The 15,583-nt window shown below is 41.5% G+C and overlaps 1 protein-coding gene across 12 annotated transcripts in view; it reads left to right on the top strand.

Moving 5' to 3' along the window:
* Positions 1–15,583, top strand: part of ARID1B (AT-rich interaction domain 1B) — a 450,488-nt gene that overhangs the window by 71,939 nt on the left and 362,966 nt on the right. The gene's annotated exons all lie outside the window — the stretch shown is intronic.

Below are 15,583 nucleotides of genomic sequence, written 5' to 3' on the forward strand. Positions count from 1 at the left end.
GAACTATATAGTTCCTCTCAGTAAGGTGGAACCCACCACTTAATCAATTTCTAGCGAATGTTTTTCATGTTTATGGATGGATGCTCATCATCTTTTGAATAGCGTTTCTGGGTTTGGTGAAATGCTTACATTTAAAAGGTCTGCTCCCACAATTCAGAATTCAGAACTCAAATCCTTAGCTTCTCTTGCAGCTAGGAAGCAGTCAGATGACTTAAATTCTTTCATTCAGACTGATCAGAGCAGATTTTGATCTGGAATGAAACATGTTGCTTGTTTCAAATTTCTGTGGTATGGCAGTAGTAGTTGAGTCCCTGGTCATAACTGGAATCCCTCTGACTTGTTCTCTATTCTGTACGTCATTACTCTCATGGCTTGCTTGCGTACATGACTTGCTTGAACCGTCATTCTTGGAATTACTTTGGTCTCAAACTCAACTTTCTGAATCCATGTCTTCTGTCTTTATGGTTTTTTTTGGTTTGTTTCTGTTTTTTTGTTTGTTTATTTGTTTTCTTGTGGTTTTTTTTTGTTTTTTTGTTTTTTTGTGTTTTTTTTTGGTTTGTTTGGGTTTTTTTTTGGTGGTACACATTCTCCAGTAGCTTTTTAGGAGGGTACAGGAGAGGTAAGTCTTCCTGGATATCAGAAAGGTGCTATTTCTACCATCACACTTGATTGGTGGTTTTGACTGAGTATAGAATTCTAGATTGAAAATAATTTTCCCTCAAAAGCTATTGTTCTGTCATCCTGTAAGCTTGCAGTATTTCTGTTAAGAAGTCCAGTAAATCATCCTTCATATGTCATCTATTTTTTTCACGTCTGGTGACTTTAGAAACTTTTTATTTTTCTGATTTCTAAAATATATTTAAAAAAATTTTTTTAATGTTTTTATTTATTTTTGAAGGGGAGAGAGAGAGAGAGAGAGCGCGCGAGCATGAGCATGAGTGGGGGAGGAGCAGAGAGAGAGGGAGACACAGAATTCGAAGCAGGCTTTAGGCTCTGAGCTGTCTGCACAGAGCCCGATGTGGGGCTCGAACTCATGAACTGTGAGCCGAAGTCAGACGCTTAACCGACTGAGCCACCCAGGCACCCTCTCATTTCTAAAATATTGACAAGTCTTGGAGTTGGTATTTTTCTGTTAATCTTGCTGGACCCATCCAGTGTGAAACTCGATTTCGGAAATTTTTTGGTAATTTCCTTATTTTGATTTCTCTGCTCTTACTATTTGGAAATCTTAGTAGTTGGATGATAGAAATCCTGGATTAATCGTTTATTTTTTAAACCATTTCCTTTGTCCTGTTTCATGGTTTTTGTTTTAATTGGTAATTTGTTCTAATTGGTAATTCCTGGTAGATAGTCTAAATTTGTTTTCCAGCTGTTCTGGTGAATCTTTTATTTCTGTTTTCTTAGTCTCACTTTCTGTGAACTTGTTTTTTGTTCACTAAATTTTCTTTTTTTATACCATCTTATTCTTATTTCATGGATGCAATAGTTTATTTCACTGAAGATCATTTTAGGACCTTTGGTTTTGAAGACTTGCTTTGTAGTTTCCTTTGAGACTTAATCTTCACTCTCTTTCTTGTTGGATGTTCTTGAAATGTTTGGTGATCATTGGCTTTCTGTTCATATGTCACTGTTAGATGCAGAGCAACAGAAAGCTAAGAACCGGCAGAAAGCTTTGTGCACTTGAACAGGTGTGTCCACTGGTGGCCCTAGAAGATGGGTGGCGGGGATCAAGCCATGTTGTTTGAGGACCTTCATTCAGTGTTCTCTCTCTTGTTATTCCTCGCCCCCCCCCCCCCCCACTAATCCAGAGAGGAAATCAGGACATCTGGAGTTGAGTGTGTGTGTGCGCGCGCGCGCGCGTGTGTGTGTGTGTGTGTATGTTATACATACACACTTCCATTTAATCCTTTCTTTTGCATGGACTCCTGTCTATTGCCAACCTCTCCAGATGGTAATCCTCTTGACTTCTGACAGGATTGGGGTGAAGATTAGGAAGGAGGGTGCCCTGAACTACTCATTACAGACATTTCACCCAGCCTGCTGCCACCCTCTGATTCGTGAGTCATTGGGGTTCTGAGTTTTAATTAGCTTGCTTCTTGTCCTCTCACCTAGAACAAATTAAAACTTTAATTATCACTTGTCTATCTGCTTTTCTCCTTCCAAAATTTTTTTGACCTCTTATCTGCTATCATCTTAAGTTTTCCTTGTCCTTGTGGGTTTTTGTTTTAATGGGGTTCTGGGAGGGAGTAGAGATGAACGTATTTATTAGTCTGACGTGTTTACTAGAACTTTCTACAAAGACATTTTTAATCAGTTTTTTTTCTTACCAACCTGTTGTCCACTTACGAGGTTCTCACAGCATGTGCTACCGGGTAGTATGCTAGGACTTTTCAGTGGCACAAGGCATTTGTACACTAAGAATAAACCTATGAATAAATGAATTGAACAGCTCAACTGGAGTGTCCTCTCCTTGGCTGGGAGCCTGGCCTGAGGAGGCTGTGTGAGGCGGGGGTGGTGGCCTTTGTTTAGATGAGCCGGAAAAGCCTCATGGAACTCAGGAAGTGCTGCTCAGGGGAAAATGATCTCCCCAGCTGTGTTTAGGACAGAGCGAAGGGGAGGTCGGAAGCAGGAAAGCCAGTCAGGCTCTCTTACCATCCAGAGGAGAAATCAGTGCCCCTGTCTGGATAAAAATTCCCTAGCGAAGGGGAACTAAGAGCAGGGTCTAGTGGAAAGAGATAATATGAAGGGGAAAAACATTTGGAGGTGAATTGTAGGTGAGAGCAGACGTTTTAAAAAAAAAAATTTTTTTTAACATTTATTTATTTTTGAGACAGAGAGAGACAGAGCATGAACGGGGGAGGGTCAGAGAGAGAGGGAGACACAGAATCTGGAACAGGCTCCGGGCTCTGAGCAGTCAGCATAGAGCCCGATGCGGGGCTCGAACCCACGGACAGTGAGATCGTGACCTGAGCCGAAGTTGGACGCTTAACCGACTGAGCCACCCAGGCGCCCCTGAGAGCAGACATTTTAATGACACTTAGGTCAAAGATGATCCTGGTGTTTTACATTTTAAGGACACACCGAATGTAGTGGATACATTCTGTAATAAAATTATTAAAGCAAGTCTACAAGTAGGTAACATTTTTCTGGTTGCCCTTTGCTTAATTTAGGGGGTAAAAAGGGACAAATTAAGTAAAACACTTTAAGCTTATGTTTAGTCAGAAAAATTTCTGACCGTAGACCTGGGTTTAGAAAAATCGTATGCGCTCCCTGCCCCATTTTCCAAATGCGGAGAGCAGCGCATGCTCCCTGGGAGCCCCCTCAGGATCCGGAAAGTCCAAGGGCAAGTCTAACGGCAAGTGCGACGGTAAGTCCAACAGAGAAGCAGCGGCGCCCGAAGCCCCACCTGCCTGCCTCCACCTGTCCCGTCAAATGTCCTGACAATTCTCTTTTCAAAACTGATCATAAGAATCATGACAGAGACTTTGGAGAACCTTCAGCACTCCTAGGAAGTGGAAATGGCGTTCATTTAAGGCAGGAGACTTGACTCTCATGTCAGTGTTACGTGTAATTTTTAACAATAAGGGGTGAAACTCAAAGTGCTTTCTGATTAATATTTCGCCACCCAGAAAATGCCGTTAAGCGTAGTAGTGCGCCCCTCGAGCACTTAAGCATCCAGCTGCGATCTTGCTGTATTGGAGTGTTAACTGAGGGAATAGCTTCCTGGTATCTGTGTGTGTGGCCCAGTGCCAAGACCAGTGTGAAACTAAGAGCAACAACAGCAAACTGTTGGAGTAATTATAACAAAAGTCAAGTGTGTAAGTCTTACGTGTCAGGAATAAAAAGTAAGAGTCCAATTTATTTGGCCAGTGTTTTGTGCTCACATTGCTGTTTATGTCGTGATACATATGGTCTTTCAAAGCGATCCTGCGCTCTCGCTATCAAGTATCTGCCCGCTTCTATCAGCGTCCACAAATGTTACCGTTTTTATGTCTCCATCACTAGGAAAGCACCGATTGGGAATTAAGATACCTCAGGAAGAGATCTCACGTGTAGTCCACCATCCTGGCCAGAGGTGGTTTTTCTTCCCGGGGCATTCTGGTGCCCTGGTGTTGGCCTCCTCCTCCTCAAGCCCCCTTCAGTTAAAAATACCCGGTGTGTGGTCTTGCCAGCTGGCCAGAGGCCAGGATTTTTATAGCCTCGTCTGGCCTGGGAATGGAGCTTAGCACCAGGGGGAGGTGCAGGAGTGGCCCGGGGTTGGGGGGGGTAGGGTCTTCTCTGGCTTGGGAGGCCCTGCCCCCATCGTGTCTTAGCTCTGTCCTCATAGGCAAAATAGAAGAGTAATCTGATGCCAACCGCCTCTCTGATATCTTTTGGTAACGTGTTTGTTCAACCAACTAAGGAGATAACTTGAAATACATTTTCCTGTTATTTTTAAAGCCTGTTGTACCATCTGCTAGGGAGAAACTTCACTGCCTGAGCACATATACTTTAACTAATTAATTGAGCACCAGCTTCCTAGAGAAACATGTTTATTAAATGTCAACAAATTTGGGACATTGAGTCTTCATTTCTGGTCTTCTGTGTCCAGTGGCATTTTTCCTAAATTATGTCCGGAATTTCCTTGGGGTTATGCGTGCTATTTTTTATTCAGATTGTTGCGTAGCTTCTTCTGAAGGTTTCATTTGTTTTTATAGTTCTTCCCAAACAGTACCTAGAAAATAATTTTAATCTCCTTTTCTCTCTACTATCTTTCCTGGATACTATTTTGTACTCTAAAACCGTAGGGTTGGGGAGTCTGGATGGCTCAGTCAGTTAAGTGTCTGACTTCAGCTCGGGTCATGATCTCGAGGTTTGTGGGTTCGAGCCCCACCTCGGGCTGTGTGCTGACAGCCCTGAGCCTGGAGCCTGCTTTGTTTGGATTCTGTGTCTCCCTCTCTCTCTGCCCCTCCCCTACTCATTCATTCTCTCTCTCTCTCTCTCTCTCTCTCTCTCTCAAAAATAAATAAACTTTGAAAAAACCCCGTAGCGTTAAAGTAATAAATGTCATTGACACATTGCTTTGTTTTGTTATTAAACAATAGTAAGGAATTTGGTGAATTGAGGAATAACATTATAGAATTTTCATTAAAAATAATTTTCAGGGGCACCTGGGTAGCTCAGTTGGTTGGGCTGTGGACTTCGGTTCAGGTCATGATCTCATGGTCCGTGAGTTTGAACCCCGTGTCCGGCTCTGGGCTGACAGCTTGGGGCCTAGAGCCTGCTTCAGATTCTGTGTCTCCCTCGCTCTCGGCCCCTCTCCTGATCTCACTCTGTCTGTCTGTCTGTCTGTCTGTCTCTCTCTCTCTCTTTCTTTCTCTCACTCACTCAAAAATAAACGAACATTAAAAAAAAAATAAAAAGGGGCGCCTGGGTGGCTCAGTCGGTTAAGCGTCCGACTTCGGCTCAGGTCACGATCTCGCGGTCCGTGAGTTCGAGCCCCGCGTCGGGCTCTGGGCCGATGGCTCGGAGCCTGGAGCCTGCTTCCGATTCTGTGTCTCCCTCTCTCTCTGCCCCTCCCCCATTCATGCTCTGTCTCTCTCTGTCTCAAAAATAAATAAACGTTAAAAAAAATTTTTTTTTAAAAAATAAAAATAAATAAAAAAATAAAAAAAACAATTTTCAGGTCATACCCTTCAGTCAGTCATAATGTGTGATCTTGTGCGAAGACTTAAAAATATTAAATAGCAGAATGTTAACTTATAGCAGCTTCTGCATATACACAGTTCCGAAGAGTCAAAATTTAAACACTGCTTTGTGTGAACTCTTAACTGTCTTTGTATGTTTTTCTGACCTGAGGAGCAGACAGTCACATTAATTTTTTCCTTCCTCTCTTACTACTTGATGGAAGGGGAAAGAGAAGAAAAAGACAAATATCTGTGTGGGTTAGGGAGGGGAGGTGTTCCGTTTTGTTTTGTTTTGTTAAAGCCTTTAAGGAGCGTGTAGATGGTAAGCCAATTGTAACAGTTCCTGTGGACCCCGAGGAAGGCAGGGAAGCCGTGTCATTGGCCCTGACACTGATGATTGAAGGACAATTGCTGGCTTTCTCTGGCGAATTAAAAATGCACGAGGGCACCTTTTTGACACCGGGTTTGCTGAAACGTCACTGCTGTCCTTTTTGTGACACTCCTGTGGCTGTTTCTGGCCAAAGTGTCACAACTCGAAGTATCCTTGCACGGCTGTCTTTGAGCAGGTGGTGCTGGACCAGTTCTAGCACATAGCTCCTCAACACAGGGCTGCCGGTCCCCGGGAGAGAACGTTTTACCTACGTGCATCAAAGATGGTGTGCAAGGAAGGACCTGTGCCAGTCTACATTCCGCACTGTGCGTAACTACCGCCCTCCCACTTCGAAGCCTCACTTTTTCCGAAAATAGAGAAGGTGGGACACAGTGCTGGGAAATCTTGAGGGTGCTGGAGAAGTTTATGGTTAGATTGGAGACCCTCTGTTGCTGGCCAGTATGAACTTCCGTATTGTTATCGTGGCAGCTCGGGTGATCCCGGACCCTAGCATTCTTACTCAGGACGGAATTCTCAAGAGAAACCGCGTACGTAGTTTTCTCTCGGAGGAACGGTCTCTAACACGTAAGTGGCTTTTGTAAATTCATATTGTGGATTCCTTAGTTTGTAGGCCGGGAAATCCGTAGAAACAATCCCGTTTTTAATGTCTTTTATATTCGTAACTTCAAGGGGGTTAGGAGGCTGAACGAGCAGGGGCCGCTTCCAAATCTTGTCGCACGTGGTGTTTTTTAATAAATTAGGTGCACACAACTACAAGTGTTTCTAGGAAACTGCTGAACGTCACATTTTGGGGGGAAGGAGGGGAATAAGTTCTATTCTCTCTCCACCCTCTCCCCCCCCCCCCCCCCGCCATCATAAAGTACTACTTGTCAGAGATTAAACACTTTCTGGAAATGCTTAATGCAGAAATTATAAAAGACTAAAAATTCTCTGAAATCTCTCTTCAGAGATAGTAAGTCTTTTGTATGTACTTCTAAATAAAGTTTTAAAACGGTATAATGTTACACATATTCTCCTTTAACTTGCTTTCCGCACTTAATGTATCTCAGACGTGTTCTTTTGTGTTTGTGCTGTCCCTATCTAGAGAATGTCGCACCGTATTCCTTTGTGTGGCTATATCGTCATTTATTTAACCAGATTTCCGACTGAGGGATATTTGGGCTGATGCCAGTATTTTACTGTGACATATGATGTTGCAAAGAGTGCTCTCTTACCGTGAATCCTTGTGAAAGTATTTCTTCAAGATAAATTTCCTAGAAGTGAAAGGGGAGGGTCAGAGGGTCAGGGTTTATTTTCCTGTAATAGGAGGAAGACAGTCAAAACCCCAGAACTCAACTTTGCCTGGTTTTCTGCTTTTTAAAAAGTATCCTTTTACTGTATTAGCAAATATAAGACTCTAGGTAAACTGCAGTTTGGAGGGGTAGGGGGAGAATCTTTCAGGATTTGTTTTTGTTTGGCAATGGATGTTTTCGTCATTTGACTTTCTCATTCGGTTTCTAATCTGCAGTTGAAAAGCTTTACCTGAAATAGGTTTTAAAATTTAAAACTTTTGCTTGTATTTTATAATAGCTGATTAATAAATGGAGAAATATGGTCTGTTTAGTGTGAACATTAGTTCCTTCTGTATGGTGATCTGTACTGTACCCTATAATGTTAGGAAACTTCTTTGAGTTTATTCTTTGCTTTTGAGTTCTTTTTTTTTTTTTTTTTTTTAAATTTTTTTTTTTCAACGTTTTTAATTTATTTTTGGGACAGAGAGAGACAGAGCATGAACGGGGGAGGGGCAGAGACAGAGGGAGACACAGAAGCGGAAACAGGCTCCAGGCTCTGAGCCATCAGCCCAGAGCCTGACGCGGGGCTCGAACTCACGGACCGCGAGATCGTGACCTGGCTGAAGTCGGGCGCTTAACCGACTGCGCCACCCAGGCGCCCCAGAGTTCTTTTTGATGTTGTAGTCCAACAATAGCTAAATTAAAGTCTATAAAGTGGACAGTGCCCATTGGTCAGTAATCTGGTGAACACTATTCTGTGTAAAGGGCTCCACAAAGTATGACTGAGTTTCTGACCCTAGGTAGTTGGGGATTTGATTGGCATTCTAAGCCGTAAGTGCCTGCAAGTGTGCAAAATCATGTGAGGTAGAGTAGGGTGAACGGAAGAACTGTTAACAATCCCTCACCCTAAACGTAAAGTCTAGTCGTTTTTAATAATCACAGAGTAGCTTCTCATTGTAATTAGTACAGTTCCGCAAATACATATTTAACACACCAGAACTTAAAGTATTTTTTTCTTCCTGAAAATTAAAGCTATACCTAATATTTTAGAATTTCTGCTGAGTAAAAACTGTTTGTTTTTTAAGTTTATGTCTTTGAGAGAGAGAGAGAGAGAGAGAGAGAGAGAGGCAGGGAGAGAGAATCCCAAGCAGGCTCCACACTTTTCAGCACAGAGTCCAGCGTGGAGCTTGATCCCCTGAACTGTGAGATCATGACCTGAGCCAAGATCAAAAGTCAGATGTTTAACCAACTGAGCCACCCAGGTGCCCCAAGTAGAAAGAATTGCATACTCACTGTTATTCATTTAAGGCACGTGTCCGTCCAGTAACTGGTTCTGCTGTGGTCATTACAACTGTTCTGTGGTTTTTTGTTTTGTTCCGTTTTATTTTTTGTTTGTTTGGTGTTTTTTTTTTTTTTTTTTTTTTTTTTGTAAGTGGTCTGGGGCTCAGAGGGCATATTTGAAAGAACGCCACTGACCTGGTTGAAGATGCTAAACTTATCCCTTCTTTAAAGCCACATTGAATTAAAAAATGGAAAAAAGGAAAATCGGCTTAATTTTTTTTTTTTCTGACAGGAGAAATGATTGGTGTTTTCTGTAAAGTATCCAGATAATGTAACAAGTATAGACATAAAAACCCCTCCATAATCCTTCTACCCAGATATTAAAAACTGGCTAACAGGGTTTTGTATGAATCTCTAGAACTTTGCATACACGTTTAACAAATTTTTATTAACAGCCCAGGGCACTGTTTAGCACACATTCTGTGTGGGTATGTTATTATTACCATGTTGCAATGCACCAGCTCTGGTTCCTTGAGTGTTCCTATTACGTACGGAAAGAATCAGATACTTGGCTTCTCTGTGTATACCAGAGCCCCCTCCAGCAGCAGGGACTGTTCCTCGGTCTTCAGAAGCCTGGAATGGGGACCCAGAACTTCTGACTTTGAAGAGGAAACATACACCCTCTTTGTTCTCCAAACACCATCCGACCATTAAGGGTTCGGCTCGTTCCTTGTTATTTTGCAGCTTCTGTTTTCTGGTTTGCTTTTGACGTTCTCATATTTAATTGTATACTTAAGAAGTAAAAATAAAGAGTGTATTTTTTAAAGAAGAGTGTTCTTTGGAAAGGATTTTTTTCTCTCTTTGCGACAGTGGATTAGACTTCTGAAGACTGTGGGTCTAGGTTATTGCAGGGTTTGCTTTCTGTAAGCTGGAACTGTCCAACTGTTATGCTATTTCCGACCTGGCCTGTCTTTCCCTTTCAGGCTCCAGAGATAATTTATAGCTGTAGGGTGTCAGGAGTGGGTTTGAATTGAGCCTGTACAATGTAACATGGAATTTTGCAAAGATTGTTAGTTGAAATTACTACTTCATTCGCATGACTAAGTGCAGTAAACTTCTTACCCAGTTAATTTATTTGAATATTTATCGATTGAGTCCTTCATGTAGAATACTGAAATAATGAAAAAGCCCAGCACATGTTCAGAGCTGATTTGTCTTTTCAGAAAATCCGAGGCTTAAATGTAGTTAGCTAAATGACTTTAGCCCGATTGGCAGGAAATGCTTCTTCTCTAGGTATTACAGAGGCGTTGTTACCTTGAATTGTTACCTTTAAGTTGGGTTAGTCTAGAAAAGGGACACTTCCAGTTGTGTAAATACTTGCTATTTACATATTTTCTTCCAAATTGGGGGAAGTTCTGTTTCTACTCTTTATCTCGGCATTAGCATGGAGGGACTTTTAGCATGGAGGGACTTTGAGTGAGAATGTTTCCTTTGTTCAATTTGCAGTAGCCTTCATAAATTTAGTTTGTTTTTTCTTTTTTTAATGCTTATTTATATTTGAGAGAGAGAGAGAGAGAGAGCAAGCGAGTGAGCACACAAGTGGCGGAGTGGCAGAGAGAGGGGGAGACACAGAATCCGAAGCAGGATCCAGGCTCCGAGCTGTCAGCACAGAGCCGGACGCGGGACTCGCACTCACAAACCGCGAAACCGTGACCTGAGCCAAAGTCTGACGCTTAACCGACTGAGCCACCCAGGCACCTCACATTTAGTTTGTTTCTGTGTTTAAGTCTGTCTTCACTTAAAAAATTTAGGAGCCAGTGATTGGACTTCATTGATACAATGTTTTTATTAAAATTAGACCCCTAAGCCTATGGTTCTTTTCTAGCTAGAAGGATGTCATTTTTTTCTCTCTGAACCAAACATTGTACCAATAGCAGTTGTTTTTCCAAAACTGACCACAAGGAAACATGTCAAGACTAAATCAGAATTACGCAGAAGGTTAAACTGTGATTTAATTATAACAATTGACTCTCTGGCTCTATTAATAGCTAATGACTTATATTTTCCTCTGCCTGTGAGCCATGCTTTACTGTGTTTTAGAGCTTTCAGATATAATCATTAGTGTTCCCAGAGACAAGACTTTCCTGGAGACTAGATTCTCGCTTTTCATTTATAGTTTAGTTTTTATACTCCCTGTTTCTTCCTCCCCCACGTAATTGGGAGAACAGAGGAAGAGAGGGTTACCAAACAGATTTAGGCTTGAAAACTGAAACGTTCCTTATGCCTTTCTGAGCTTGCTGAAAGATGCAGGAGGATCTTGTTACAATGCCGATAGAAGGGGTAATGCCTAGAAACGTTTAATGTTACTTTGAGGGATGTGCTGTATGCATCATTTGCACATAGGCAATCTGTTTGACTGATGGAGTAAGCAGGACCATGGCATAGGGTGGTACTTTATAATCTTCTAGAGCTCGAGGACTGGATTAGAGATTAGAACTTCAGAATTCCAGGTTTAGATCCTAACACATTGGAATTATAGCCCTTCAATCAGCCTGTATCCTGATGTGTTGTGAGACTAGATCAAAGTCTATATGAAGGTGATTTGAAATACTTTGATATATTCTTTAAGACGGTCTTGACGCTTCTTTCAGAGTCCCAACATTGTCCTAAGGATGACTTTTCTTTCCACTCAGGGCATGATAATGAGTCCTAATGGTGGATCCCAAAGTTGGTCATTTTGGGGCCTGCTGTTCCTTTCCAAGGAGGCCTTGGTTTTACCTTCAGGTCACCCTGTGGGTTGGGATAGGGTGCAGCTGGAGCCTGTTGGAAACCTGCTGCTTTCTTCTTCCACGGAGGCATTTTGTGGTAGGACAAAGGTCTGATTTCTTTTGACTTGCTAGGATAGTTGCTCTTGTCTTATCTTGTGTCACCCTCATGACACAGGCACTTCTTGTTTGCTTTTGAGCTCTCAAGCTCAGTCTCAACCTGAGAGATGGTTCCTCCTTCTGTGAGATGAGTTTGATATTTATTATTGCCTGCCTCCATAGGTTTTTATGAGGGTTAAATGAGGTGATAGTTGTAAAGAATTTACCAGTAGAACTCACTGGAAACCACCCCCACCCCCCCCACACACACATTTGTGTGTGTGTGTGCGTGTGTGAAAATGTTATTATGAATGTTTTCACAAAACATACGGTTCTTCAGCGAGTTGTGAATTATGGCATTAACAGTTTACTTTGTGAACCAGAGCTAGTTAGCTAACTAGTACCCCCTTTCCCACTTTCTTTTTCTCTTTTCTCTTCTCTTCTCTTCTCTTCTCTTCTCTTCTCTTCTCTTCTCTCCTCTCCTCTCCTCTCCTCTCCTCTCCTTTCCTTTCCTCTCCTTTCTTTTCTTTCGTTAACAATTGAACATAATTGCCATGATGAGCTAGAATGAACTTGAAATGGCTATTTTCTTTGGGCTTGAGTGAGTGTTAATTTTTATTTGTGGATTTTCTGTGGAAATCCTTACCACCCATACCTGAGGCAGTTTAGAGACACTTTGTGGGGGTGGGGGTGGGAGGCAGGGGTTAGGGATGATGGGAGTAGCAGACCCTGCTGAAGTTTTGAGTGGTTCATTTTTTCAGGCCTATTAAGTAGCCTCTTCAGACCCAAGGCAGACGGTGTGGGTAGATCTCAGAATTGACAGAATTGTTTCAGGACTGAGGAAATCTAGACTATTCTATTCCCTGTGCTTTGGATCTTACTGATGTAAATGATTGAGGACTCAACTCCCCTCTCCACCCTCCAAATGATCCCATTAACATAGAATTGGTTCAGACTCTGGAAATCAACTAACACGGTGTGATCTAGTTGTTGTGTTTGAGTGTGTTGGACGCAGAGGAAACAGTGAGAGATTTGGGAAGGTTTTATGATATTGAGAGTTCATTTCTTTTGCGAAAATGTTACAGCACATTAACTGCCATAATTACCACAAATAATTAAAACAAAAACAGGATCATCAGAATAAATTAACAAAACGTGTTTGGTGGTAACATTGGCTTTTCTTTCTTTCATTGCTTTGTCCTGTTCACTTCCAGTTAGCTACTGGACACTTTTTTTTGTCATGTTGTGCCATTTGACAAGGCTTTTATTGATAAACTACTAGCTCGGGGCTATTGGGAGTGGGATAGGTGCTTCTCCTATGGAATGGAACATGTGTGAAAGGTAAAATCCAAGCTATGATAACGTCTTCAGGGTCAGCTCACTTTAACATGAAGGGATAAATGAACATGGGTCAGGGAGATTAAAGAATAATATCTAGTTTTGGAAAGAATAATATCTAAATTATTATTCAGAATTAGCACTAAGCTTTCAGGAAGTGTGGATGGCACTTTAAAAAGTTAATAAGCAAATTGCTCTTTCATTTTCAAAAGCTGGGAATTTAAGCCTGAATTGACATTGAGAGTGAACTTCGGCGACAAAAATATTGCTATATACAAGTGCATACAGGTTTCCATTCTGTAGAATACAAGCTGTTTCATTTGTGGAACACGTATGTTAAAATAGAAGCGTGTGATTACGGTAAACAGTACACAGACCTGTTTCTTTTGTGCGTTTCACATGTTGTCCTGGTTTAACTGGTATTTATTTCACAAATGAGTAGTCACTTGGTTAAACTGTATGTTTATTTTTATTTTTAGTTCTCTGTTTTGACAACATATCACCTATTGTAGGCAGTGTTTCTGATAAAAGTTGTAAAATAATCATTTTATAATTCCTATTAAGGTGAAATGTTAATAATCAAGTCAAGCACTAAGTTAGCTATATGAGTATTGGTTAAAACCATGAACCTTAAGTTCATCAAAAGAGTCTATCCTTTCAAATGGAGCCCTAAATCTGATATGTGAGTGTGCATGAGTGTATTTATCTGTTTGAAATCCGACAGTTGGAAATGGGAATATATAATCCATTGATTTATATCTGAGCAGTTGGCTTTGGAATATAGGAACCAGCTGGCTACTCTCTCTTGGATCCTTAGAGATGCTATGATATTTTTATAAACAAGACAATTTGTGAAAATAATATGAAAATAAAGACTACAATGGTTTTCTTACCAGATTTATAGGGAAAAAATTTGGTTATGTAATCTGTGTTCATGTATTGTGATTGTAACTGTGGCCATGTAGACTGATTATAGATAGTGAGTAAGATAGTGGGTCTGGGGTCTTTCTAGAGCTTAGTCTCTTTGTTGGCTTATTATGAGGATTAATCGTGTTCATATGTATTGACCTCCTAGAACAGTGCCCGGCACAGAGCAAACACTCAGCTTATGTTGCTTAATGTTAACCTAAATGAATTTATTGCAGATTCCACATGGAAAGATGTGTGTATGCTTACACATGTACATTCAGGTATGTGAATGTGTAGAACACATCATATATGTGTATATGATGATCATATGATCTACACTTTTCAGGACACACTAAATGACAGTATAAACACAACACCCCACTGTGTGCCACATGCCTGTTTTAGTATTTTGCATATATTAACTCATTCAACCTCACAGCGGTTCCTTGAGGTATATACTGCTATCTCATTATATACAGATGATGAAACTAAGGCACAGAGAGATTAAGTAACATTGCCCAGTACTCGCAGTGAATAAGGTGGAATTGAATTCAATTAGTGCTGCTTCAGACTCTTGGCCACTTTGTCAAGCCATCTCCCCAGCATTACATGTTGGGTCCTGTTCTTAAGACGATGCTCCTGGTTGGCTTTCTTATAGCCATATATATAGGCCATTTATTGCATTGTAGGTGTGTGTATATGTGTATATTCTCATGATGTCAAGCAAATGATGTCAGCTTTCAAAATGCTTAGATCTAGGGACCCCCTATTGCTTAAAAAAACTCATTGGTTTGTTTCATAAAATGTGTCAGTCATATTTTGTTGAAACTGTAGCATAAAATGTAAGGGGAAGAAACTTGGGGGGGGGATTAGAAAAAATGATTGATGCAGTTATCTAAACTGAAGAGCCAAGAGATAGAAATTTGGGGTCTCTGACTTCTAATTTACTCCAAAGTTGTAATGGCCCAGAAAAGCCAATGGTTGAATCTGTGGGAGTCCTGCGGAGGGCCACTGTGATGGAGGGAAACTTCTGTTTCCTGCCCTGGGCTTGCTTGAAGTATGAGAACAACTAGAAGGTCGCCTTAGTAAGATTAGTGCCATTTGCTAAGGGCTTTTACATCTGTAATCTCACTTGAACCTCGTCACAGGCCTGCTGCATAGTGCCGGGGGTATTCCCGTTTTCCAGATGAGGAGGTTGAGGTGTAGGTTAAGTAACATTCCCAAGGTTATACAGTTCCGAAGTGTCAAAAGCTGAACCTGGGTTTTCTGACCACAAACCCAGCTGCTCTCTTCCACCCCCCACAATTTCAGGAGTGTTTAGAACCCTAGTCTCCTCCCCATGTAGAGGCAGTATGTAACTCCTGGGAAGCTTAAATGCCAGGCATAAGCCACTTGAAATTAAAGGACAGGTGGCCCAGTGGGTAGAAGCAGAGGCCCTGGTGTGGCCTTGGCCTGGGTCCAAACTTCTGGTGTGGGGGTTCCGCCAGGCCCTCCTGCTCACAAGCGTTGTTACTTGTTTGCCTCCCTAGGCTGTCGTGCGAAGGAGGGCTTTTTTCCTGAACTTGCTCTTTGAACTGGAAATTCTAGGTGGAGCTAGAGTTGGGAGAGGGGCCCTAACAAAGGTGCTGGTCACCTGTTCTGGAACTGCTTTCGTTTTCTTTCTTAGTGTGGTTTGAAGAGAAGAAGAGGCAGAGAGCTTTCTGTCCCTTAACCAGTACAGGAGTCAGTCTTGCATTTGTAATGAAAATGAATAAAAAATGTGTAATTTATTTCTTTTCTGTTATCCTTTAAACTTTTGGCCTTACACCTGATGTGCCATCATGCTGGACAGCAGTACTGGTATTGATGCCAATGGCATTATCT

This window comes from Neofelis nebulosa, chromosome 6 (assembly GCF_028018385.1).
Source record: "Neofelis nebulosa isolate mNeoNeb1 chromosome 6, mNeoNeb1.pri, whole genome shotgun sequence".
Lineage (NCBI taxonomy): Eukaryota > Metazoa > Chordata > Mammalia > Carnivora > Felidae > Neofelis > Neofelis nebulosa.